This window comes from Puma concolor, chromosome B4, assembly GCF_028749965.1.
Source record: "Puma concolor isolate L17-30 chromosome B4, mPumCon1.1.hap2, whole genome shotgun sequence".
NCBI classification, from domain to species: domain Eukaryota; kingdom Metazoa; phylum Chordata; class Mammalia; order Carnivora; family Felidae; genus Puma; species Puma concolor.
Window position 1 is genome coordinate 42,331,899 of NC_141673.1, and position 27,632 is coordinate 42,359,530.

General features: G+C 39.3%; 1 long non-coding RNA gene and 2 pseudogenes across 5 annotated transcripts in view; all 3 read right to left on the reverse strand.

Annotated features, from left to right (window-relative positions):
* The window catches only part of LOC147579027 (uncharacterized), a 166,505-nt gene that overhangs the window by 104,232 nt on the left and 34,641 nt on the right, over window positions 1-27,632 (reverse strand). The gene's annotated exons all lie outside the window — the stretch shown is intronic.
* On the reverse strand, window positions 17,159-18,991 carry LOC147579029 (14-3-3 protein theta pseudogene; annotated as a pseudogene).
* Window positions 20,151-24,192, reverse strand: LOC147579030 (putative uncharacterized protein C6orf52 pseudogene; annotated as a pseudogene).

The following is a 27,632-nucleotide window of genomic DNA, read 5'->3' on the forward strand; positions in this document are numbered from 1 at the left end:
AATTGTTACACTCTGAGTCAGAATTGCCTATTTACTCATCTGTTTCCCTACACTGGACAATAAGCTTTGGGAGGAACTATTTTTTTTTTTATGCCTTTGTTACTTACTGCCTAGTATTTTGTCTGGCATATAATATCTACATATATAAATATGTGCTCTGTGAATGAACAAGGGAATGAGTTAACGAATGATGGTACTTTTCTACAATTTAAGTGGAATTGTAGGGATGCCCAAGAAAATGAGATAATCTTTATGAAAGTGCTTTATGTGTTTTAAACTTCATTATCTTTTAATCAGCATTATTTTTGCTGTTTTTGTTGTTACCATGAACCAGAACAATAAGAAGGAGACACTTGAGGGGCAGATGTGGGTGTCAGTGGGGATATGATATGGGAGAGAGGGGCGAAACACACCTCTTCCTCTCCTAGACACTGGCAAGCAGGCTCCATTTAGAGCCCTTTGTCTGCCTTGGCAAGGACACAGCTTTCATCTTAATAGAATCCTCTGCTGGCAGTGCAGTAAGTAGCTGTTTCAAAGCAGGAAGGAAAAACAGTAAAAGGAATGGCTGTGGGAAATTGTGAGAGGAAAACATTTTTCTCATTTTCTACTTAAAATTTGAGTTAGGAATACACAAAGGGGAATATATGGAAAGAAATGCAGACTGCCGCTGCATACCTAAGTTCTATGCTTGAGGCCAACACAAATGTGTATTTGCTAAAATCTGGATGTAATGTGCTGAAAAAACTGTAAAGGTTAGAAAGTCTTGGAAGCAGTGTGTATTACAGGAGGAGTGCTATATTAAGGTAATTTCTGGTTTCAAGGGTGCATGCACCAAGGAACCTTCTGGGTGATGGAAATAGTTCATATCATGTTGGAGTGATGGTTACATGGGTGTATACAACTGCCACAACTCTCTGAACTAAACACATAGGATCTCTGTGTATTTTATTGAATGTAAATTGTAGAGGCTGCTTTTAGGCAACTAACTTAAGCAATGGAAACCTGAATAAGTTTAAAAGATCCCATAGTGGCCACTGGGGCTGAATACAAACAGGCCCATCAGGTGGCCCACTTCAAAATATCAATAAGCCCTAGCTGACCAACTTATACCCAGGCACAGGTACCTAAAAAGGAAAATTCCTTAAGTTCCCATACCTTCTTACTTCCCCCCCCCCCCCTTAACTACAGCCTCCCACCACTGCCTCCTGGCTGACAGTCTCTCCTTTGCTGTCTAGCCCGCTGCTCCCTTGCAGTGTATTCAATAAACTTCTATTTCCTTTGTTCTGCCTTGAGTGAATTCTTTCACCACCAGTGCCTCTGGCCTCTACCCTATCAGATCATGCCAAATAAATTATAACTCAATTTGAAAAATTATTAAGTAATAGAGAGACTCCTGGGTGGCTCAGTTGGTTAAGCGCTGGACTCTTGATTTTGGCTCAGTTCATAATCTCACGTCCATGAGTTTGAGCCCAGAGTCAGTCTCTGCACTGTGGAGCCTGCTTGGGATTCTGTCTCTCTCCCTCTCTTTCTGCCCCTCCCCAACTTGTACGCACTCTCTCTCTCAAAATAAATAAACTTTTAAAAAATTATTAAGTAATAGAGATTTTCTTTGTGGTTGCAAAAATAACATACATTCTTTCTAGAAAGTTTAGAAAATACTGATAAGCACAAAGAAGGAAATAAAAATTATGTGGACTTTTATTGCCCAGAGATAATCACCCTTAACAGTTTGTGTCACTGTTATCTGAGTTTCCATCATCCCGCCATCCCATTTAGGAGGCTACCTAATAAAGCAATATTTATCATAATATGGACATAATGACCCAACCACTTATAAAATTTGTTCCCACCCAACATCCTCTAGCTTAACATGAGGTTTCATCCCCACCCATCCTGTCAAAGTGCTGGTCAGGCAGCCATTGCCTGAATGTTGGATATAAACATCCACAAATGTAATGGAAATTGACCCTAAAGTGAATTATAATTTTTTAAAAAATCAAGGTATACTTCATAAAGTCAGTGAACACAATGTTGGAAAACTGCTGGGTCATGTAAAAGCCATGAAAAAATAAGGAGTCGACCTGATGTGCCTGTACTAAAAGAAAATAAACAGGTCTGATGATAAGCACTTCAAAAGAGAATGATTCGACTATTAAACATTACAAGAGGCTCTTTGGAAAATAATGAAGCCCTCAAATTATTTTTGTTACAAAAGTTATGATAGTACTATAAATGTCAGCCATAAAGTGGTGAAGAATATTATAACATACTACGATAAAATTATATTAAAAAGAAAAAAGCTAAAATCTCAACATTTTAAGTTTTTTCCCAAACATTTAAAAAATTTTTTCTATAACATAGTAGCTCAAATATTAACGTGCATAGGAATCACCTGGAGATCTTGTTAAAATACAGATTATGGGGGCGCCTGGGTGGCGCAGTCGGTTGGGCGTCCGACTTCAGCCAGGTCACGATCTCGCGGTCCGTGGGTTCGAGCCCCGCGTCGGGCTCTGGGCTGATGGCTCGGAGCCTGGAGCCTGTTTCCGATTCTGTGTCTCCCTCTCTCTCTGCCCCTCCCCCGTTCATGCTCTGTCTCTCTCTCTGTCCCAAGGATGAAGATAAACGTTGAAAAAAAAATTAAAAAAAAAAAAAAATAAATAAAATAAAAAAAAATAAAAAAATAAAATACAGATTATGATTCAACCAGGTCAGGAGAGGGGACATAGAGTCTGCATTTGTAACAAACTCCCAGGAATGCTGATTCTGGTAGTCTCTGGCTCTTACTTGAAAAATAAGACTGTAAAATTGTGGTTTCAGTAGATTCACTTTGCATGGCCTTTATTCAATACTAATTATCTCTGAATATTAAGAAACTCCTCTCTATCCTCCCAGCTATTTCTAATTTAACTGTTCTAGACACATACAATATACATTTCTTAAAATCACGTGAGGGCTCGTTCAAACAGATTTTTGGACCCTGATACCCACAGTTTTTCTCTTGGTAAATCTGGGGTGGGGTCCAAAAATTTGCCTTTCTTACTAGTTCCCAGGTGATGCTACTCTTGTTGGTCCAGGTATATGTGCCATGAATAACTAGTTTAGACTGATAGCAAATAACTTCAGGGTGTTGTTTACAATACTCAAATTAGACATTCTGCTTGTAACATCTGAAAAACAAAGAACAAGATAGAAATTTTACAGATCACAGGAACAAGCCCCAAACATTAAACTATCTAAATGTTCCTGCTATTTACTGAACTCAATGATCCAGCTCATGGCCCAAGGTTCAGTATTATTTTGTATATGATGTATGTCAGTGTTCTCTGTTTTGACTGCGAAATTATTTTTATTAATGATTCTCTATAATTTGTATTTTTAATTATATTTCCAAAGAGAGTAATAAAACTACACATATTAGATATGCTTAGATTATCAATTGTTTTATGTCTTTGCTGTTCACAAAGGATTGCCCCTCACTTTACAGGTAGCAGCTCTATCATCTTGTGCTCGCATTATTAGAATGTGCAAATACATACATATTTATTGGTATAAACTACTCAGTACACACATTTTCTTTGTATGGATCCTTTCAGACAATCCTCTCGTTTTGAGGAGATAAATGCAGATAATACAATCTTCAAATCCACTTCCTATATTTGTAATACAGTGCAATACAATGCAATAGGCAAAAAATCAACAATCAACTTAAGACTTCACTATAATAACCCTCGTCCTCTGAGGACCCACCACTCAGGATACTGCAAACCTTTAATTACTACTCTTAGTATTGTTATTCAGTAGGCAGTGTAATCATGTAACTTTATTTTCATCCAGCACACAGGTTTGCTATCAGTCCAGAGTGCTGTCATGGGAAGCTATGTCAGATACCCCAGGAAGAAGCAGAGTTTGTAGTGGCTACGCGCTCTAACTCTAGAGCCAGATAGTATATAGTTCACATCCTGGCTCTATCATCTACTATGAGTTCTGCAGTCTTAAGCAAGTAAATGGATCACTCTGCTCTCAATTTTCTCATCTGTAAAATGGGAATAATAATAGAGCATATTTCACAATATCATTGTGATACTCAAATAAGTTAATATGGTAAAGAATTTAGAACAGTTCCTGGCACAAATTTAAAAGGCAATAAATATAGCTATTTTATTACGTCCCTAACACTGAACTGGAAGTCAGAAGACCGGGGTTCAAGTCTTGGCTCTGTCACTAGTTTTGTAACTTTAGATAAGCTATTTCGCCTTTCTGAGCTTTGTCTGCAAAACAGGGCTCACGATCCCTGCCTTGCCAAGCTGACAGAGTTGTGATCTCAAATAAAATAGTACATGTAAATGTGCTTTAGAAAACTGTAAAGCACTATATAATAGAGTCAAGAATCCTTTTTTATAGTTTTCTCTTATTATAAACCTTATTTTAATGCATTTAATTATATGAAATATTTTATAGAATAGAAATATGATCAAAGCAGGAAAGTATTCTGAATGAATACTTTCTTTTCTTACATTTTTATAGTCACTTATTTAGCAATTTAATTTTTTTTCTGAGATTTAATGTTTATGTATTTTTGAGACAGAGAGAGACAGAGCATGAATGGGGGAGGGTCAGAGACAGAGAGGGAGACACAATCTGGAGTAGGCTCCAGGCTCCCAACTGTCAGCACAGAGCCCGATGTGGGGCTCAAACTCATGGACCGTGAGATCATGACCTGAGCCAAAATCAGATGCTTAACCAACTGAGCCACCCAGGCTCCCCTTTTCCTGAGATTTAAAATGAAACTCATTAGAATAAAATTTCTACAGTGTCCTTTTCTCCACTAAAAATTAAAGGAAACATTTTGCCATCACTAGTCTTCTAGCTATCTAGTATGGTATAGTATAAAAAGTGTGGATTTTGAGAACAGAAGACCAATACAGATCCCATGTGAGCTGTGTGACCTTGCCCAAGTCATTTAAATGTTCTGAGCTTCTGGTTTTATCACAGGAATGATAGTAGCTGCACAGCCCACCTCCCTAGGTAGGCCCTAGAGGGAACCTAATGAAATACAAATTTTCATAGTTGCATAGGTTGAAGATAGCATCAGATATATATTTAGCCCATGAATCAGTGAATTATTTTTCATAAAGACTGAACAGTAAATATTTTAGGCTTGGCAGGCCATAAGCCTCTGCCAAACTACCCAATTCTCCCATCATTGCACAAATGCAACCATAGACAGTATATAAACAAATTGACATGGCTGTATTCTTTTTTTTAATAAAAGTTTTATTTGTTTATTTACTGAGCAAGAGACAGTGGGGGAAAGGCAGAGACAGAGACAGAGAGAAAATCCCAAACAGGCTCTGTGCTATGAGCGCAGAGCCCAATGTGGGGCTCAAACTCACGAACTGTGAGATTGTACCCAAGACAAAGAGTCAGACCCTCAACTGACTGAGCCACCCAGGTGACCTGGAATGGCTGTGTTCTAATAAGACTTTTGTGGTAGGGTCCCCTCCTAAGGGGAAAAAAAACAAAACAAACCCAACCTGGCTATACACGTATGTGACAACATCCCTCATGACCTCGTAACATGAGACCATTTAATCAGACTACATGTCTGTGTGCTACCATATATGAGAGACAAAGAAGTAGGAAAAAAAAAAAAAACTAAGCCACATGGCATTCAGGGCTCAGTTCTTCGGGTACGAACCAAACTGAGCCGTGCCAGCAGGAATAAAGTTGCTTCCTGGAAAGAAAAAGCTCGGTGTCACAACTCTCTGTGCGAGAATCCTGCTACCCTTTGTGGACACTGAAGTTTGGTTTTCATATAAATTTCACATGACATGAAATATTCTCCTTTCAATATTTTTCAAACCATTTAATTCACCATTCTTGGCACAGAAGCAGGCAGTGGACTGAAACTGGCCTATAAGCCATACTTTACTTACCATGCCTAGCACATAGCAGATGACAGTAGCTAATATTAGACATATAACGTTGATTTATAAAATGTAAACATTAGGTATAATCTATTGGCAACTTTCCTGTTCTTCATCATGATCTGAAGACTATCAGCCATTGTCCCATTATCACAGCTGTACTCTCCCAATAGATATAATTCATCTGGAACTGTGGGTTTGGCACCCTCTAAAGCATTGATTTAGACTCTTACTAAATCCTTCATATATATCAAATTTTAATTTTCTCATTTTCAATTAAATGTTAAAAATCTTTTTTTAAGTAAAGTAATTCTCATTCTAAAACTTTCAAAAAACAGAGAAAAGTAAAAATAATGAGAATCTCTCATAATGATAGCATTCATATCAGTTCCTGCTTATGTTTTCTACCTTCCCCTTTGAAGACTATTCTCTTTACTGAAAAAACAAAAAAGAAGTAAAGCAACAGTTAAGTGGTTACACTTTCTCTGCCATCTGTCAGTATTACATCATTTTCTACCTCCAAACATAGCTTTGTTTTGTTTTGTTTTAACTGAATTGTATTTGTTATCCTCAACTTCAGCTGGTTCTGCACTTTATCCTTCCTGAGTTTTTCTTCCATGTGTGTCCTTGGTTGTGCACATCTCTTTCTATCATCAGCACTTATCTTAGCAGAGCCCCATTCTTTTCAGCCACATGTTGTTTCTTTGGTATTTTCTTATCAGCTTTATATGTGATTGTAATTTCTTACAACCCATGCTTCCCTATGGAAGGGATAAACCTAAGGATAAAATGGAACCATAGAACAGTAATAAATAATATTTTTTTCTGATTTTCATCCCAACCCTCTATTGTGGGACTTGTAGCTAAACTTTTTTTATTTTTTATTTTTTTAATGTTTATTTATTTTTGAGAGAGAGAGAGAGAGACAGAGACAGAGTGTGACCAGGGGAGAGGTAGAGATAGAGAGAGAGAAACACAGAATCCGAAGCAGGCTCCAGGCTCTGAGCTATTAGAACAGAGTCCAATGCGGGGCTCAAATTCACAAACCACGAGATCATGACCTGAGCCGAAGTCAGACTTTTAACCAACTGAGCCACCCTGGCGCCCCCTGTCGCTGCTCTTAAAGTCTCGTCCAGTCGTCTCTAGGAAGCTCATAGGAGGTGTGAGGAAGCTCATGTGCTCATAAACAAGTCATGTCAGCTATCACCTCTGTCTGCCATGATTCTCTCCTACTCAGGCCCTCTTTGATGACATCTGCAGTCCAAACCTTTGCTTCCCATGAAGTTAGTTGATAGTGCCTGGCCATTGCCTCTACTGCAGGTGATATCCATACCAAGGGTGTTTTCTCCTATAGCTACAAACTATTAAAATCTCTCCCACTCTTGAAACTGGTTCTCACTGCTACAGGGTAATGAGGGCTGGCCTTTACTGCTGCTACCACCATCCCGGCTGGTCACCATTGTAGACTCATTAAATGTTATAGTTGGAGGAGGCAATTTTTAGAGTCTTTAATGCGCTGAAGCCTGCTGCACCAAAGTAGGATCACAGCTCTTCCTCTCTGTGTGTTAGCATTAACAGATGAGTAACAAGATAGGATTGTCTTGTTATCCTAGTATCTTATACAGTTCGTTGAAACAGAGATTTCATTTCTTGTATTCCCCCCTCCTTAGGACTCTAACATGGGTTTACAGACTCTGGGTCAGAGGCTAGACCTGAGACATAGACACCGTGCTCTACTAATTGCCCCTCTTGTGTGGCCAGTTATTGGTCCAAACCTAAGAGCACTACTTTCTCTTCCTTTAGAATGAATTCTTTCCCAGGAAACTCCATTTCCTATCATGCACAATAATGGAGGACTCATGCCCTGACACTACACATGCAGGCATGTCTGAATGCCAGTGGTGATTAAAATTTAGGTTCAAGCCAGAATCTTCCACTGCATCGGAAGAATTCTACCCCTTAGTCTCTCTCATTTTTCTTAATCTATTGTCCATTTTTAATGATGCTGGCCATAAAACCAGAGTTGTCTTTACTCTGAGCTTTTAGAAATCTGTTTTTCTAAAATCTTCCATATGTTTTTATAGTGGACATCTGTTGTTTTGCATGTCTCCTCAAGAACACTGCTCCATCAATCCTGCCTTTACTCTCCTATTATCATCAGTTTCCTCTCTCCACTAGATCATTCTACCAACATATAAAATTTTCCCATTAAAAAAAAAACTTCTCTTGACATCCCTCTTCTAGCTACAGCTCCATTTCTCTGTTCTGTTTTATTGCAAAACACAGATATAAACTGTATTGTTTTTTAAAATTTCTTTTTAATGTTTATTTTTAAAAGAGACAGTGTGAGCAGGAGAAAGGCAGAGACAGAGGGAGACACAGAATCTGAAGCAGGCTCCAGGCTCTGAGCTGTGAGCACAGAGCCCAATGCAGGGCTTGAACCCACAAACTGTGAGATCATGACCTGAGCCAAAGTTGGGGGCTTAACCAACTGAGCCACCCAGGTGCCCCTGTATTGTTGTTTTTGATATTTGTAGCCTCCAAATTCTCTTCTCATGAAGATATCTCTCTATAGGGTTTTTTCACCTTCAGACATTTAAACTGCTCATGACAAAGCCTCCAAGTAGTTAAATCCAAAGGTCAGTCCTTATTTTCATTTGATCTCTCTCTTTTTAAAAAAAAATTTTTTTAATGTTTATTTATTTTTGAGAGAGAGAGAGACAGAGTGTGAGCAGGGGAGGGGCAGAAAGAGAGGGAGACGTAGAATCTGAAGCAGGCTCCAGGCTCTGAGCTGTCAGCATAGAACCCAACGTGGGGCTCAAACTCCCCAACCATGAGATCATGACCTGAGCTGAAGTCGGACTCTTAACTGACTGAGCCACCCAGGTGTCCCTCACCTGACCTCTCTTTATTTGACAGAGTGATCTCTCCCTCTTTGAAGTATTTTATTCTCTTTCCTTCCAGGATATCACATTCTCTTCGATTGCCTCTTATCTCATTGGCTGCTGCTTCTCATCCTCCAGTCTTCTTTAGGGATCCCTTATCATCATCCTGACATCTAAACATTGAAGTACTTCATCCTTGGAGTTCTTTTTTTCTATACTCTCTCTTTCCTTCAGTGATCTCATTCAGTCTCATGTCATTAAATATCATATATATACTGATAAACTCCACAGCCAAGAACTCTTACCTGAATCCTAGACTCATATGTTCCACTGCCATCAATATCTCCACTTTGAATCATAACAAGTATCTCAAATTTCATAAGGATGCAGTGGAACTCCAGTTCTTCCACAAACCTGTTCCTCTCACAATTTTCTCCATCTTAGTTAACTCCAGCCTTCCTGATCACTCTTACCAAAAACCTCAGAGTTATCCTTGATACTTTATTTTACTTCTCCAGCCCTCCCCCCAGTTCATTACCTTGAAAATATATCCAGAATCCAACCACATTTTTTTTAAAGTAGGCTCCATGCCCAGTATGGAAACCAGCATGGGGCTTGAACTCACAACCCTGAGATCAAGACCTGAGGTGAGATCAAGAGTTGGTCGCTTAACTGACTGAACCACCCCCAGAATCTGACCACTTTTAACCCAGTCCACTGTTATCATTTTGGTCTAAACTATTAATATTTCTAATCTGGATTATTGCACTGATCTCTTACCTAATCTCCTGCTTCTTCCCTTTGGTCTACGTTTTTCAATGTCAGCTAGATGATATCACTACTCTGTTCAAACTCTCCAGTGGCTTCTCGACTCATTAAAATCAAAGTCAATAGCCTCCAAGACATTTTATAATCTTTGACCTCCTCTCCTACTCTTCCCTGGCCCACTTGAGCAAGATAAAAACCCACATATGCACTGCTGTTCCTTCCCCCCTTTTACCCAGATATCTACAGAGCTCATTCTCTTATCTGCTTTGGCTCAAACGTCCCCTTCTCAATAAGGGCTTTTCTGATAACCCTACATAAAACTGCAGCAATTCCTATTCCTCTTCCCTGATATTTTCCTACAGTACATATCTCCACCTGAAATATTACATATTTTATTAATGTAGCTGTTTATTGTCTCTCTCATCCCAACTAGAATGCAAAGTCCAATGAAGCAAGGATTTTTGTTTTTATTATTCATTGTTATGTATCTGGAATCTAAACTAAGTCTACATATAGTAGGCGCTCAGTAAATATTTGTTGAAGCAATGAATCCCCAGCACCTGTAATTCTTGTAGTAGAACCTTAATTTTCCCTTATGGAACGATTCCTTTTCAGTCCATTAGTACTGACTTCAGCTCCTCAGCTTCAGACCTAGTATGTGCCTAGTATATTCCTACCCCCACCCCTCACTGGTCACATAATTGGTTTAGAGACGGGCCCATACCACAAACCTGTCAAATGACTCTCCAATCCCAGAAATCTGTGGAAAATGTTGGGAAAGAGATATCTCTAATGAGCTTGTTAACCTTGAAGGACAGAAGCTCAGAGCTATTGGAGGCCATCTTGCCACTATGAATGGTGACCCTGTCTTAAGAATGAAGATAGTAGACAGAAAAGCAAATAATAACAAAAGAAAAATACTGTTACTTGATGACTTATTTTGAAAACCTGGATCCGACTGTGCCTGAGTTCATTTGAATTAGATTTCTGCCACTTACAACTAAAGAATACTAACAAATTCATACTCTACTCCCAGTGTTCAACTCTAATGTGACACTGCCTCTCTTAATCTTCTTGTAGCTTCTGTACACTTCACTAACTGGTTTTTATTTATTAGTAAAAGTCAATTCCCTAATTGCTTCCTTAGTCTTCTGAGTAATAAAATTATCAGGTAGGAAAGTAAAGAATTTTTTTTCTAATTCTTTGCCTTTAGTAGAATGGAACATTCGATACACATTGGAAGAGTTGCCATTCCTCCTCTGAATTGCCTCTGTGTCAGTTTTGTAACTGGAATTGGAAAGCAGCTTCTAGAACATCTGTCTGATTAGGTGACAAGCAGCATAATCCTACAATAATATCACTTGCATTTTCCCATTTTATATTCAATCAAATTCCTTTCATTATCTCTATCCTGGCACTTTTAGATATCCTTATAAGTGAACATTATTTTTGAAGTCAGGAAACATTTATTGAATCCAAACTTCATACCTCATATTTTTCTAGATGCTAGGAATATAAAGATGAAGTTTTGTTTTGTTAAATAGCATTATCTTAACACATAGTAGGTGTTCGATAAACATTTGTTGAGTAGGTAAATAAGTGGATACACTGATATGCAGAACTACTTGAATATTCACTGGATCTATTTCCTCTGAACAAGATTTACCTTTCTGTTGACATATTTTAGTCCATTCCAACAATTCTTGGCAGTGAGATAACAATAATTTTGATTTACAAACTACTAACTGATAATATACACAGTGTTTTATTTATATTACCACTATTCCAGTCTGTAATCTTTGGGTGAATAGGAACAAAAACTTATTCAAATTAACTTTAATGAAAAGGCTTTATAGTATATTGCAAAGAAGTGTTGTCAAAGCAATCTAAGAACACTCATAAAGAATTGCTGTAATAGTGCCAGAGAGGAGTTCTGGATTCACTGCATTTTTGGATACCTCCAACAGCAGAAATTCATAAATGTGATCCTTATGTATTATTGTTAATTGCCATGACTCAGTGGTATTCTACATGCCTGCCTCCTTGTCTTGTACTCTGGTCAACTGCCATTCCTGGTTCAAGCAGCTCATGGCCAGAGTTAGAAAAACATGACATTAAATGACAGTCAGCACTCAGTGTGGGAATGACTATTGACAGTGGTGGAGATGGTGGTGAATTTAGGGGAATTTAAGCCTTATTTAAAATGGACTGCCAATTGTTGCCATGTGGGAATATGGATCTATTGTTGCCACAATGTCTGACTTTTTACAAGGAGCTGGAAATCCTGAGCAAAATTTCTTAATTTTTGAAGGATGGCAACTAAGTTTTAAAAAAAAGAAAAAAGCAAAGAAGAAAACCCTGAATGGGCAAATTCTCTGTCTCCCTCTCTCTCTGCCCTCCACTCGCTATCAAAAATAAATGAACGTTTTTTTAAATCTTAAAAAAAAAGTAAAAGAAGAAGAAAACCCTACATGGACAAATCCTATGCAAAAATGGTTAATTTAGCAGGTCTACCTGCTTATTCTTAGAAAGGTCTACTGATAATTGACCCTTGGCTAGCATTTGGGAACCTGAACTTTGGGAGGGTTCCCACCATTCCTAAAACTGATAAGAGTGACTCACTGTGCCTGAACTGTTTGTACAAACAATATGGTTTATGCCAAGCAATTGCTTTCTTTCTGGAGTCTGGAATTTTGGTACATGCCTGGCAGAAGCTGCCTACATGATCAGTCCCCAATAAAATTCTGGGTGCTGAGCCTCTAACGAGCTTCTTGGCTGGCGGCATTCTATGTGTGTTGTCATAACTTATTGCTGGGGGCAACTAGGCACATCATGTGTGACTCTACGGGAAAGGACCCTTGAAAGCTTATGCCTGGTTTACCCTGGACTTTTCCCACCTGCTTTTTTTTCCTTCACTGATTTGGCTGCATATCCTTTCCCATGATAAATCATAGCCTTGAGTATGACTATATGCTTAGTCCTGTACGTCCTCCTGGTGAATCATCAAACCTGGGGGTGGTCTTGAGGACTCCTGACACAAGCCCAAACAAAACTTATCTTTGAGCCATGTCCAGTCCACAGGATATTACTTTTTAACTTCTAATATAAGAATTGGTCATGGGCAGGACAAGCACCGCTCCAAAATGGAGCATTTTTCCATGCCTTATTTCATTTAATCCTCACAACCCTGCAAGATAAACATTTTTATAATCCCATTTTACACATGAGGAAACTGAGACTCAGAGAACTTAAGCTTGCATTAAGTCAAATAATCTATAAATGAAAGAGTAAGGACTCAAACAGAATTAAATCCCATTTTATTTCCATATTGCCTCTTTGAAATTATATTTCCCTCCTCATGTTAAAATTTCAGAATCACTTTATTTTTCATTTCTTATGCATAGCATTTATATCTCTGGAGCTAAAGGGTTCTTATCACTTTTCTTTCTTGAAATATCTGCCTTTCTCTTATTCCATTCCAATCTTCCCTTCTTGTCAGCCATGAATGAAGCTTTCCGAGCCTGTATGGAAAGTGGAAATAGGCATGGACAAGAGAAGGGAAGGATAACCCAGCAGTTTGGCCCACCTTTGCTGGCCTGTCAGGAATCTCAATAACAGGGTCTGAAGTGGTGTGGAGAATGCAGGACTAATTTGGGTCCACATCCAAGAGAGGATATGATGATTATTACTGACTCCTAGACTACAGAAGTTTTTGTCAGCGGGACAATGATAGTTGTTCCAGAGGGATCCATGGTGTTTGAAGCAACTCTCACTCAGCATCTAAGGGACAGCGGAATACTTGGGGTATCAGGTTAGGAGGGTAAGAAATGAACAGGCAGGTTGTCAGGGCCCTGGCTGAGGTCCAGGAAAAATTCCAATCTCAGGAAAAATCGACATGAAAAACAGGAATCTGGGTAGAAGACCCATTCTGTTTTTTTTTTTTTAATTTTTTTTTTAACGTTTTATTTATTTTTTGAGACAGGGAGAGAGCATGACCAAGGGAGGGTCAGAGAGAGGGAGACATAGAATCTGAAACAGGCTCCAGGCTCTGAGCTGTCAGCACAGAGCCCGACGCAGGGCTCGAACTCACAGACCGCGAGATCATGACCTGAGCCAAAGTGGGACGCCCAACCGACTGAGCCACCCAGGCGCCCCTAGAAGCCCCATTCTAAGACCTGAACTCCTGGAGTCAAAATTTAGGAAGGGAAAATGCAGCTTGATGGCTAAGTAAGTACTCCAGAGTCCTCATCTAGTCCACTGACTATCAAGCTTAGAACAGCAAGATGAGTTTGAGCCTCTTTTTTGAGTAGCCTTCTAGGTAAAGATAGAACTAAGTTCATAAAGCTGATCAGACCTGCGTCTGGGCAAAAGTATAGGGACTGGCACTTCTTACCTAAGGAATACACCAAAATAGGTTTCCCTAGCTTTGCAATACTGATACAACACCTCTCTTGAAAGATTCAATGAAAGATACATGAACTCTAAATGATACTCAGAGAGATACCATTTCAATGGACTCTTGAAATTATACATTTTTTAAAAAAGATTTTATTTTGGCGTGAATCACTGGGTGATTCAGTTGGTTAAGAGTCCGACTTGAGCATAGGTCATGATCTCATGGTTTGTGGGTTTGAACCCTATGTCGGGATCTGTGCTAACAGCTCAGAACCTGGAGCCTGCTTCAGATTCTGTGTCTCCCTCTTTCTCAGCCCCTCCCCTGCTTGCGCTCTCTCTCTCTCAAAAATAAATAAACATAAAAAATTTTTTTAAATGATTTTATTTTTAAAAAATTTTTTTTCAACATTTTTTATTTATTTTTGGGACAGAGAGAGACAGAGCATGAACGGGGGAGGGGCAGAGAGAGAGGGAGACACAGAATCGGAAACAGGCTCCAGGCTCCGAGCCATCAGCCCACAGCCTGACGCGGGGCTCGAACTCACGGACCGCGAGATCGTGACCTGGCTGAAGTCGGACGCTTAACCGACTGCGCCACCCAGGCGCCCCTAAATGATTTTATTTTTATGTAATCTCTACACCCAACAGGGGCCTCGAACTCACAACTCCGAGATCAGTCACACGCTTTACCAACTAAGCCAGCTAGGGGCCCTGAGATTATATACATTTTTTAAATAAAGTATCATATTACCAATGTGAATGATTATTCCCTTACCAAATGTTCTATGGATATTTTAATGCTAGGTAGTCTCAGTTATAAATATCAGGCTTATGAGTATCCTGTGCATTTATGCATCCACTAATACCTGTTGATATCACATGTGGTCACTATGTGCCTTATGGTCATTGTGCAGTCATACTGACTAACATTTGTTGCATATTTATTCTGTAATCTGCACTGTTTATTTACGTGCATTAACTCTTCATTGATCTCAATAACACTATGAGGCAGGTTACATCCACTTTAAAGGGAGAAAACTAAAACACAGAAAAGTTCAGTACTTTTTGTTGTATGTGAAAATGTTCTTAGCTTCAAGCAATAAACAATTTAGAAAGAGAGATCAGACATACCTAAATACAGACAACCAGTCACACTGCCTCCCCATATATTCACCCAAAAGCTGTCTTGATCCTAAATGTTCCCATCCTCTGTTCTAGTTGGCATTCAAGCTACTCTAATGCCACCTGTTGGCCAGCATGGGAAACTATCTGACTCAGTACCTTTCCTATAATCCTATTCTGGTGGGATTTTGTCCTACATCACCCCCATTTTTTTTCTAGTTTTAAATATCCACTTTATTCCACACAATACTCAACACATACCATTTACATCTGAAGAAGAGATGGCTTATGATACACCTATGGTAAAACACTTACTCTAAGAAATTTAATCCACTGTGAAATACCAAATGGATGATTTCAGAAACATGAAAGAGTTTCTTTGCTATAGAGAATTCACATAGGAATGGAGATGTGTAAAAAGGTTTCTTAAAGGAAAAAAAGGATGATACTCTGGACACATTTTGTTTTCTGTACCTCACATTCTTCTCCTGCATTGTCTAATGTCTATAATGTTAGGTTGTCACTAAGCTACTGCATGATAAGAGTTCTGTCTTTGTATGAGTCTTGATTCAGTACATTAGGTTCGGTGATGGCTTCATCAAAAGTGGTTTTAGCTATGGCACAAAAATAGACACATAGATTAATGGAGCAGAATAGAGAGCCCAGAAATAAACCCATGCATATATGGTCAATTAATCTACATCATGCAAAAGAATAAAATAGGACCAGTTACTTACACCATACACAAAAATGAACTTAAAATGGATTAAAGACCTAAATGTGAGACTTGAAACCATAAAGCTACTCAAAGAAAACATAGGGCATAATTTATTTGATACTGGCCACAGAAATATTTTTCTATATGGGTCTCCTCTAGCAAGGGAAACAAAAGCAAAAATAAACTGTTGGGATTACATCAAACTAAACAGCTTTTGCACAGCAAAGAAAACCATCAACAAAATGACAAGGTAACCTACTGAATGGGAGAAGATATTTGTAAATTATATATCCAAGAAAGGGTTCATATCCAAAAGATATGAAGAGCTTGTATAACTGAATACCAAAAAGGAAAACAACAAATAATCTGACTAAAATAGGCAGAAGACTCATATAGACATTTTCCCAAAGAAGTCATAGAGATGGGCAACAGACACATAAAAAGATGCTCAACATCACTAATCATCAGAGAAATGCAAATCAAAACCATAATGTGATATCATTACCCTACATGTGTCAGAACGACCAGAATCAAAAAGACAAGAAACAAATGTTTGTGAAGATGTAGAGAAGAAAGAACCCTCACACACTGTTCATGGGAATGTGAATTGGTACAGTAACTATGGAAAACAGTTTGGAGGTTCCTTTAAAAATTAAAAATAGGGGCACCTGGGTGGCTCAGTTGGTTAGGCGTCCAACTTCGACTCAGGTCATGATCTCGCGGTCCGTGAGTTCGAGCCCCGCGTCGGGCTCTGGGCTGATGGCTTGGAGCCTGGAGCCTGCTTCCGATTCTGGGTCTCCCTCTCTCTCTGCCCCTCCCCCATCCATGCTCTGTCTCTCTCTGTCTCAAAAATAAAAAAAAACGTTAAAAAAATGTAAAAAAAAAAAAAATTAAAAATAGAATTACCATGTGATCCAGAAATTCCGCTACTGGATATTCAAAAGTCTATATGCACCCCTATGTTCTTTGCAGCATTATTTACAGTAGCCAAGATATGGAAGCAACACAAGTGTCCATCAATAGATGAATGGGTAGGGGTGCCTGGGTAGCTCAGTCAGTTAAGCATCCAACTTTTGATTTCGGCACAGGTCATGATCTCACTGTTCATGGGATTGAGCCCTGTGCCAGGCTCTGTGCCATCAGCTTGGGATTCTCTCTCTCCCTCTCTCTCTCTGATCCTCCCCTGTTCACATTTTCTCTCTCTCAAAAGTAAATAAATAAACTTTAAAAAGTAGATGAATGGATAAAGAATGTGTGGGGTGAAATATTACTCAGCCAAAAAAAAAAAAAAGAATGAGATGAGATCTTGCCATTTGCAACAACATAGATGATGGACCTAGAGGGTATAATGCTAAGTGAAAGATAAAAGAAAGACAAATACCAAATAAAGAAAGAAAAAAAAAAGACAAAACTCTTAAAAAATGCTTTTTTTCCATTTTATTTTTTATTTAAATTCAAGTTAATGGGGGTGCCTGGGTGGCTCAGTCAGTTAAGCACCAGGCTTCAGCTCAGGTCATGAGCTCACAGTTCCATTGGTTCAAGCCCCGTGTGGGGCTCTGTGATGACAGCTTAGAGCCTAGAGCTGTCTAGCCTAGAGCCTAGACAGATCCTCTGTCTCCCACTTGCACTCTCTCAAAAATAAATAAACATTAAAAAAATTAAATTCAAGTTAGTTAACATATAGTGTAGTATTGGTTTCAGGGGTAGTATTTTAGTGATTCATCACCTACATACAACACCCAGTGCTCATCCCAACAAGTGCCCTCCTTAATGCCCATCACCCATTTGGCCCATCCCTCCACTCTCCTCTCCTCCAACAACTCTCAGTTTGTTCTCAGTATTTAAGAGTTTCCTATGATTTGTCTCCCTGTTTTTATCTTATTTTTCCTTCCCTTCCCTATGTTCATGTTTCATTTCTTAAATTCCACATATGGGTGAAATCATATGACATGTATCTTTCTCTGACTGACCTATCTTGCTTAGAATAATACACTCAAGTTCCATCCACATTGTTGTAAATGGCAAGATTTCATTCTTTTTGATCACGAAATAATATTCCATTGTGTATATATACCACATCTTTGTCCATTCATCAGTCAATGGACATTTGGGCTTCATTTTATTTATGTTAGAGAGAGAGAGAGTGAGTGGGGGAGGGGGGGAGAAGGAGAGAGAGAGAGAGAGAGAGAGAGAATCTTAAGAAGACTCCACACTTCATGCAGAGCCCAACATGGGGCTTAATCCCATGACCCTGGGATCATGACCTGAGCCAAAATCGAGAGTCAGGACACTAAACCAACTGATCCACCCAGGTGCCCCCAAAAAGCTGACTCTTAAATACAAAGACCAATCTGGTGGTTGCCAGAGGGCAAGTGGGTGGGGAGAATGGGGGGTAGATACGGAGGTTTAAAAGTAACCTATGGTGATGAGCACTGAGTAATGTATAGAAATGCCAAATTATTATGTTATACACCTGAAACTAATATAACACTATATGTTAATAATACTTCAATAAAACAACAACAACGACAACAACAAAAATGTTGCCAGTGTGCAGACAAGTTCTGGGTTATTAAGTATCTCATAGTAAAGTACAGAAAACTTAAGAGTCAACCCAAGGTGGATGGGTGTGTGGGTTGCATCTCTTTATTGTTTATATCAATGCCTTTGGGGAAGCTTCTCCAGAATTATCTATAGTTTGTTTTCTGTTTTCACCATGTGCAACAAAGTTTTCTAGAAGTAAACTCCATTTTCAGATAAAAGACTTTTCTTTTTGGATTAGTTGCATTGGCTGTTAAGTGTTTATCCAACAACTGCAGGACAGTGGTGCAGATGGATCTCAGTTCAGACTTTACTTTCTCCCAGTAGTTCTTAATTAGTAGCAACTTCTTATCAGACGTGTTGCTCTTCTGTTCTATGTTCAAGAAGATCCTCCAGGGGCACCTGAAGCCCCTGAAGATGTTCTTATAGGCCACCTAGAGCTGACTCCATAATGGCCTTCATGCAGGTGGGTATGTTGGAGCACTCAGCCTGCTCAGCCAGCTTCGCCTTCTGGATCACTCTTTGTTCTCTTTGGTGTGCAGGCTGCATTCAGGGCTGGTGGGGCTCCAGGACGAGGACACAGAGGAGAGCGAGGGCAAGGCACTGAGGGAGTAAGCACTGATAAGATATGGAAGAGTCCTGGGGTGCCTGGGTGGCTCGGTCGGTTGAGCGTCCGACTTCGGCTCAGGTCATGATCTCACGGTCTGTGAGTTTGAGCCCTGCGTCGGGCTCTGTGCTGACCGCTCAGAGCCTGGAGCCTGTTTCAGATTCTGTGTCTCCCTCTCTCTCTGCCCCTCCCCTGTTCACGCTCTGTCTCTCTCTGTCTCAAAAATAAATAAACGTTAAAAAAAAAAAAAAAGATATGGAAGAGTCCTCCTCAAGAGCCTTCTCATCCCTGCAGCCACTTTGATCTACTTTTGGCTTTAGCAGAGGACCCTCCTGGAGGCAAGGGGCAGGCTGTGGCCTACACACCATTTTTAACTGGTCTTTCTTTTCAGTTCCAATTCTTGGCTTACTCACAGAAAAATTTCACTCCCACTTTCTTTGCTCCATTTGCAAACTCAAAGAGTACTTCCCATGTGTCTACCACCTTGAGGATCATGCTCTTGACCTTCCTGCAGAAGAGTCCCAATACTGGGGGTAAAATCAATGATAACAGAAAACTTGACTCCAATGTGTTTAAAAGTTGTTCACATTCCCTCTCAGAATCATCATGAAGTCCTCAGTGACCACTTCATTCTCTTTCACTTAAATCCATATTTTGCTAAATACCAACATTCAAGATAAAGATTTCTCATCCATCTAGTCTTAGGATATTAGAGTTGGGGGGAGCCACAGAGATCATTTGGAACTTAACCCTTCTGTTTAAGGTTCTACTCTGTTTGCCACCTAAAATCCATTTCATAGGGAGCCTTTTATTTATTTTATGACTGGGTCTCCTTCCTGATTCTACATTTTTCTCCACAGCCCCTGCTGTCATTCATAAAGGAAGGCCTATGTTGGTAGCTAGGATGGGCTCCTTCAATAATTAGGCATGCCATGCCTCTGGCAGGTCTCACTTCTTTGTTGTTGTGCTATTGGTTTATTTACATTACATTCTATTATGTCAATGACATTTAAATCCTGGAAGTTTGTATTTATAAACAGAAGCCAGTACATTCCTGGAAAAATACTATATATATGTATATACATATATATACACACATAGTCTGTACATATATACATATATATATATATATATATATATATACACACACACACATATATATAACAAAAACAAGATACAATTAACAGTTAATATGATAGTTGGGTAGCTTAATGAACATCTTGCTTCTCTGAGGTCTCATCTGGGATTTTAGAGTGAAGTATATCCAGAGGCTGCCAGTGGCAATTTATGAAGGAGCTGTAGAGTTCTACACGCTTCACCATAAACTCTTTAATTCCTCAATATTCAAATGAAGATTTGGATCTTCTAGTAGCTTTTCATCTTAGTTTTCAGCCAAGATCTGTGGTTTCCTCAGGTGTAACTGAAGATTTAGCTGGGTGTCTTGAGTAATAAGGTGGTATCCAGCTCCATCTACTACAGCCACAGCTGTAGCCAGAAAAAGAACAATAGCTACGCTGTTGCTCAAATCATTTGCCAAAGAGGCAATCCTGTCAGGGCTAGAACTTGGCTTCACTCTTTGCTAATACCAGTTATAATTATTTTGTTGACTGACGCCAAAACCTGCACAACTCTCCTGTCCTTCCATTAGAGGAGTTAACCATGAGATGGATTAACTGCTAGGCTTCCACGGCCCCAATTCCCCACTCCTCTTGTTACACTAGGGACGCCAAGAGTGGCACAAAGGATGGCAAAGTTGTCAGCTGTTCTGAGCTTAGGGTTTCAGCATTATTTCCCACTACCGCCCTCTAAGTAGTTTCTAAGAAGAAAAAATAAGTATCTCCTTTATTGAAGGCTTTCTTCTCATATCCTATTATTTTTGGCAATGGCAGAGCTGAAAGGGACCTAGGAATTGCTGGTCCCATAATTTCAGGGATGTCCTCTCCCCAATTCTTTAATATTGACCTTTGACAGTTCCTCAGTCGAATATAAAGTGCTTTCCAAAATCAGCTTTAGGGCTCCCCTTCTAACCACACTTCAGCCTCCCATCCATCCTAAATAGAACTTCTGGACATGCCATTGTCTCCTGGAGGCCTTTATCAGGGCAATGACTCAAAGCAGGAGTTTGCTGTTTTTCCTGAAGGCCACATTCTATCCTTTGAAGCCCTCATTCTTCTAAACTGAATAGAATTAGAGGTACCTCAATCTTCTCTACATGGTTTGCATATGTGCAGGAGCAAGAGAACCCTGCACCATAGCCTGGCTTCTCAGCTAGCTCGTGGGTCATGTTCTTCAGAGTTTATAGCATGTGGTTAGGGCATTTCTTAGTTTCAGCGTGGACAAAGTTCCCTTCTCTAATTGGCTTCTTTCAGTTCCTTTTAGTAGGTATGGAATGGGAAGGAATTTTTTTTTAATGTGCTTTTTCCACAGCCTTTCTTACCCTTTCATTTTACAAGTGAAGAAATTGAGGGCCAGAGAGATTTGGTTGGATTCACTCAGACAGAGAAGAGCAGAACAAAGGACTGAACCCAGGGTACTTGCTTCATAGACAAACGCTTTATTTACCTGTTTGACTTTTAAAAAATGTTTTATGTATTTTGATAGAGAGTGTGCGTGCATGCATGTGTGAGTGGGGGAGGGGCAGAGAGAGAGACTCTTAAGCAGGCTTCACACTCAGTGAAGAGCCCAGCATGGGACCAGATCACAGGACCCTGGGATCATGACCTGAGCCAAAATCAAGAGTCAGGTGTTTAACTCACTGAACTATCTAGGTGCCCCAGACCCATTTTATTTAAAAATCAATATTGTAACTGTTTTTATTATGAAATATTTAATATTCAACTACATTATGGATTCAGTTAATGACATCACCTCAGAAATGAATCCTTATTTAAATCAACTTTTCCTATGGGAAACTACATTTTTAAATCCAAATATTCAATTTCCTTGGTGTCAGTCGATTCATGCCAGTAAAATACTGTAGACTGGTGGCTTAAACAACAGACATTTATTTTCCACAGTTCTGGCATCAGGGGATTCCAAGATCAAGGTTGGTAGATTCCACGGTTTGTGGATGGTTCCTTCTTGCTATGTCTTCATATGGGGGTTGGGGAGTTAGGGGAGAGAGAGAGGAGCACAAACACTAATCTCATCATGAGAACCCCACCCTCATGTGGTCTGTAAGTAGACGTTTCTGACTATTTCCTAAACTGTCCTTTCCTTGAGCTCTTATTTGCAGTATGGGCCTGGGCTTGTCCTTCTCCTGTGTATACGGTTACCCTGTTTCATCTAAACTGTCAACTCCTTGAAAGTAATTATTACCGTATTATTGAGATTTTTTAGTAGTTCTGCAAAAACATATATGATCATTAAAATTAAACGAAGTGCAAAATTTGTTAGAGATCACATTTAAATAAAATGATTGAAATTTGAAGAGAAAGTCAATGTAAACAACAGAACTTTTTTTTCAGAGAGTAATTAACCTTTGTATGAAATGGAGGATTGGACTAAGTCACTTGTTGAGGTTCCTTTTGGACCTAGGGTTCCATCATGACCTTATTAGCAATGGAGTGGCAGAAAGCAATGGGATAGCCGATCTGGGCAGGCTTGTGACCTGCTTATAGTCAAAAGGATATGGTGGAAGTGACACTATATGACTTCTGAGGCTAGGTCATTAAAGGTGATGCAGTTTCTGTCTTTTTGGCTGGAACACTTTGGTTTTATAGCCCTAAAGTGCCCCTAATACTGTTAAAGCTTGTCACTGTCTGATGTCACTAGCATGAGAGTCCCTGAGCCTGACTCACAGAAATCATAATAAAATGACTGTTGTTGTTTTACTCCACTAAGCTGGAGGTGGTTTATTACAAAGCACTGTGACTAGAGCAAGTAAGTTAATATTACTGGAAGAAATAAACAAGGACTGGGAAGACCTGGGAGGGAAAGAAGTAAAAACGAGAGAAATCTGCACTTCGGTAGTTTTTAAAGAGCTAATTACAGCGTATGTCATATAGAGAATGGATTTGTTTGTGTATGTGGCGGGGGTGGGGGGTGGTGAGCGTACACAAGCACTCATGGATATGTGCCCAGTCGGGGAGGAGGGTACCAATCTGCACGCTCTACTTTGGGAACTTAAACAAAAAAAAAAAGATTATCTAAGAATTCTATTTTCATATGGACCCGAAAGTCTACAAGAAGAAAGTATGAAGATTTGGAATTGATATCATAGTATTTTCCACAATTAATACTTACTACAAGACAGTCTTATTACAAGACAGTGATGAGACAAAAATTATACCCACCCTGACTTTGGTTTTGTCTTTTTAAAACTGGCCTTTAAAATTACCCCACCTACTCTCAAGAGGATCCCTGAGGTGTTGAGAATAACTGCACTGGAACCTCTCTCCTAGCCTCAGTCCTCTGTCTCATGCCCATCCCATGTCCATTCTTTAGTAGAGGTACTGCAGTGACTAAGATTCCAGGCTGTAGAAAGACTACCTGGTTTTGAATTATGGCTTCTCCATCCACTAGTTAGGTGGCTTTAAAATTCCAACAACTGGGATATTCCTTTTAAAGAAAGAAAAAATCAAGGGAATTGCCCAGAGCCTACCCGCCCGAGAGAAAGAGGGACCGGTTAAGAATAAGCTTCAATGAGTAAGAGACTTAAAAAATATAAACATACAGGATGTTATAAGCTGCCATAAAATGAACTTCATTCTGAATCTAAAAGTTAACCTAGAAAAATAATGAAGGAAAGAGATCTCACTTTGTAAGAAATCAAGAAAAGTAAGAGAGTTCTCTATATTGACTGGAAGAAAATGAAGAAATTAGATTCTGAATCAGTTTACCTTTTTGTATATAATATGTGTACCAAGATTTCCTCAAATATAGTACAAAAGTTTTGTGCTTTAATTGCATGGCTAAGATAAAACAGGCAGATGACCCAGTATGGACCAAGAGTAATAAAGGAGAAGACAAAATCTATTCTTTGGATAGATATGGCAAAAATAAAAACAACACCTGCATTTGAGAAATTGTAGGCAACCTCCATTTAAGGGATACCTTTGACTGGTTTCACCAAAGATACAAGGCCTCAATTCACCAGCAACATAGCTCCCTTCCTTCCTTTGTGTTGCTCAGGCCTAGGCTATGTACAAAACAAACAATTCTGGAACCAAGCAGATCTCTAAAATCCAGGAGACACCATTCAAGCACACGAGATAAGATAAATATTTGGATATGTACACAAAAGCCAGTCTGCTTTCCTGATAAAATGATTTTGCAGAGTTTTATGCTTTTCTAAGAGACTATGAAAATCAAATTATTTTTTCTTCAAGTAGCACTCATACTCAGCCTCCTAAGACCCTGATAAGCAGCTAGTTTATAATACAGATATGAAAACCCCTGTCTTTTAATATTCTTTGGGAAATAATAGGAAGTAAAGATCCATGGAATTAAAATACTTTCCCCAGTACTAGGGATGGAAAGTATGAAAATTTATTTCATTTCATTTATTTAATGAAAATAAACTGAGTGATAACAATTAAGGTGATAACAATTAAGGTAAGTTTGAAATGGGGAGTAGTTGCAACCTTGACTGGTCCCAGTTAATGAGACAAAGCTCTCACCTATTTGAATAAGGAAACCAAGAGTCAAAGATGAGTTATTCATTTGTGCATAGGGGAAAAAGACATGCTAAAACTCTTCTTAACAAAGAACCTCATAAATATTTAATTACCTTTTAAAAAGTAGAGAGGTCACTAACATTTTTTTTTAATGTTTATTCATTTTTGAGAGATAGAGAGACAGAGCACAGGTGGGGGAAGGGCAGAGAGAGAGGGAGACACAGAATCAGAAGCAGGTTCCAGGCTCTGAGCTGTCAGCACAGAGCCAGATGTGGGGCTCAAACTCATGAACTGTGAGATCATGACCTGAGCCGAAGTTGGATGCTTAACTGACTGAGCCACCCAGGAGCCCCCAGAGATGTCATTTTTAAAATAATTACTGGGGAAGCAAATTATTAAGATAACCAGTTAGACCTGCAGACTGTTGCAGGTTGTAGAGAACTTTTCAACCTCTCAGGTCTGGCTGCCTTTAAAAGACTCCTTTGTATAAATACCTTTCAAAGAGAGTTTTATAACAACAGAAAACAGTTAGGTATTATGTTTTTATGACTGTTCCCAAACTGAACAGGAAAATTAGACTGATACTTTTCTGAACATTCTAGATTCAACCTTTTATCAGAAATACCTTTATACTGCTGAACAATGTCTGCTTCTATATAATAAAAGAAAGAACACTTCTCGTCTTCTTTGTTTTTCTGAAAAATTCCAGGGATACTTAGCAGGAAAAGGGCAAAACTTAAAGTTTAAGTTTGTTAGAACTTCTGGCGGCAACTGATAGAGACCCAGCCGAGCTACATAGAAAGGGAAAATGGCAGAGATGCAGGGCCAGGGCCCCAAGCACCAATGGGAAATCAGAAGAGGTCTCTGCTTCCCCTCCAAGTCTTCATTCTTCTCTCTTCCTGCACACTAGCTGTCTCTCTAGGCCACAGGACAGAAAATACCCACCATCAACAACTCCTTTTCTAGAGTTCAAGACAGCTGAAATCCTCAGGCCTAATTCCAAATCCCCAGGGAAGGAGTCTCACTGGCCCATCTTGATCCCCAGGGTGAGTGTATGTCCCTCATTCTTGCAAAATGATTCCACTCCAGGTGATTGCCTTTATACATTTCATAGGTTAAGTAACCCTATTACATTGGAAATATAATAAACTCTGTATCAGTACATTTCAAGCTATTATCATTGCCTATTTGTGATGGTGTTTTCAGAGCAGTAATAACAAGCTCATTCAAATAAACTAGTGTTTCCATTTCAACTGATTTATTTGCAAGAAACAAGTTTATATGCTAATATGCAATTCTGATTCACATGAACTATCCATTAAAAAGTTAGAAGTGTCTTTTTAAGCTGATAAGCACTGAGAAGCAATGGTCTTACCTTGTCTTATGAAGAGAAACAAGGGAGAAAACTTGGGGAGTAAAAGATATTGTTCAATTTACCAAAGTCTGAGTATGGATGTTTGATTTTTATCAGATGATCTATTTTCTTCTATTTTATCATAATAATCTATTTTTCTAATTTCATAAAAATAGATACGAGATAAGCACTATTTAGGAACCACTCAGTAAAAAGCTGGTGTTGCCTATGCTTTCCATCTGTGGGAGAATTTGGAATATAAAGAATTGAAGAAAATTTTGATTACTCAAGAAAATGCCCATTTATTCAATTGACAAATATCTATTGTGTTTTTGCTATTGTCTGGTGCTTGGCATACAGTGACCAACAAAACAGACAAATTCCTTTCCCTTTCAGAGATTACATCTAGTGGGAGAGACAGTTAATAAACAAGTAAATCCATAAAATTATGTCAGGTGGTGATAAGAAATATAAAGGAAAATAAAAACAGTATGAAGGGAAAGAGTGCAAGAGGTTCTAGTTTAAATAGAGTGAATGGTCAAGGAAGCCTCTTTGAGGTGATACTTGACAAGAATCTAAAGGAAATAAAAGGAGTAAACTACGTTAATATTTGGGAGATAATGAGTTTTGAAATTCTGAGTGTGGTTGATTCCCAAACAGACTCCAACAAGCTTCTTAAAGTCATCAAGTGAATTTTCCTACAGGACAATCTTAGTTTAGGCAGTGAATGTACTGGTTCATGTGCCCTCCATCAGCTCTGCCACTGCAATCTCTGGTTCTGCCCCCACCATCATTCTCTTGTTCATCTTGGGCTACAAAACACCACCAACAATACTAAGTGCCTTGGTTCTTTACAAGGCTTTCTGGAGAATGGCACAACTCTTTCAGCCAACCTTTAGATGGTCATCCTAAGAGTGGTAAGGGTGGAGTAAGGGGACGTGTATATGTATGCAGGGACTTTTATTCTCATCCCTTTATCTCTATCAGCTGCCCAGACAAACCTGACAAATAAATATACAATGAAGTCATAGTGTACTTATATACAAGCAACTTCAAAATAAGCTCCCAAAGTGAGTTCCCCTCCCCCATCCTAATATCTTCAAACACACATACACGAAAGCAAATGCTGTTCCCAATGTCCCCAAATGGAAATTCTGGCACCAATACTGACTGGCCTCATATGGTTAAAGCTCATTTGGCTCTCACTAGCTAGCTTTCCCTACTGAATTTACAGTTCCCATGCTGTCGTAAGCTGGGACCCCAGGAGCCAACTCTAAGACTAAGTTAATGTGTATGATGTTCATTAAGGGATGCCTTGGGATCAGCAACTGTGGAAGGGAAGGCAAGGAAGCAAGAGTAGACAGAGGGAGAAGTTGATGCTGCTGTGATGCGGTCCCAATGACAGGCTGACCTGATGCTACAGGGAACTCTAGAGCTGGAATGGTCCTTCTGCACTGCCCAAGGTGGGCCAAAAAGAGTAGATCTTTATACTCCCACACGGATCAATTATTTTGAAGAAGCCCAAGCCACAGAGAAAGGACATGTATACATGTTCTAGCCAAAAGCCCTTGCTGAGGTCCCAGCCAACAGCCCACATCTCCTGTGCACATGTGGGTGCAGAAGCCTCAAGATGACTCTAGCTCCAGCCACAGTCTGACTGTAGCCACAAGAGCCTGGGCTTAACTGAGTCTAGTTAG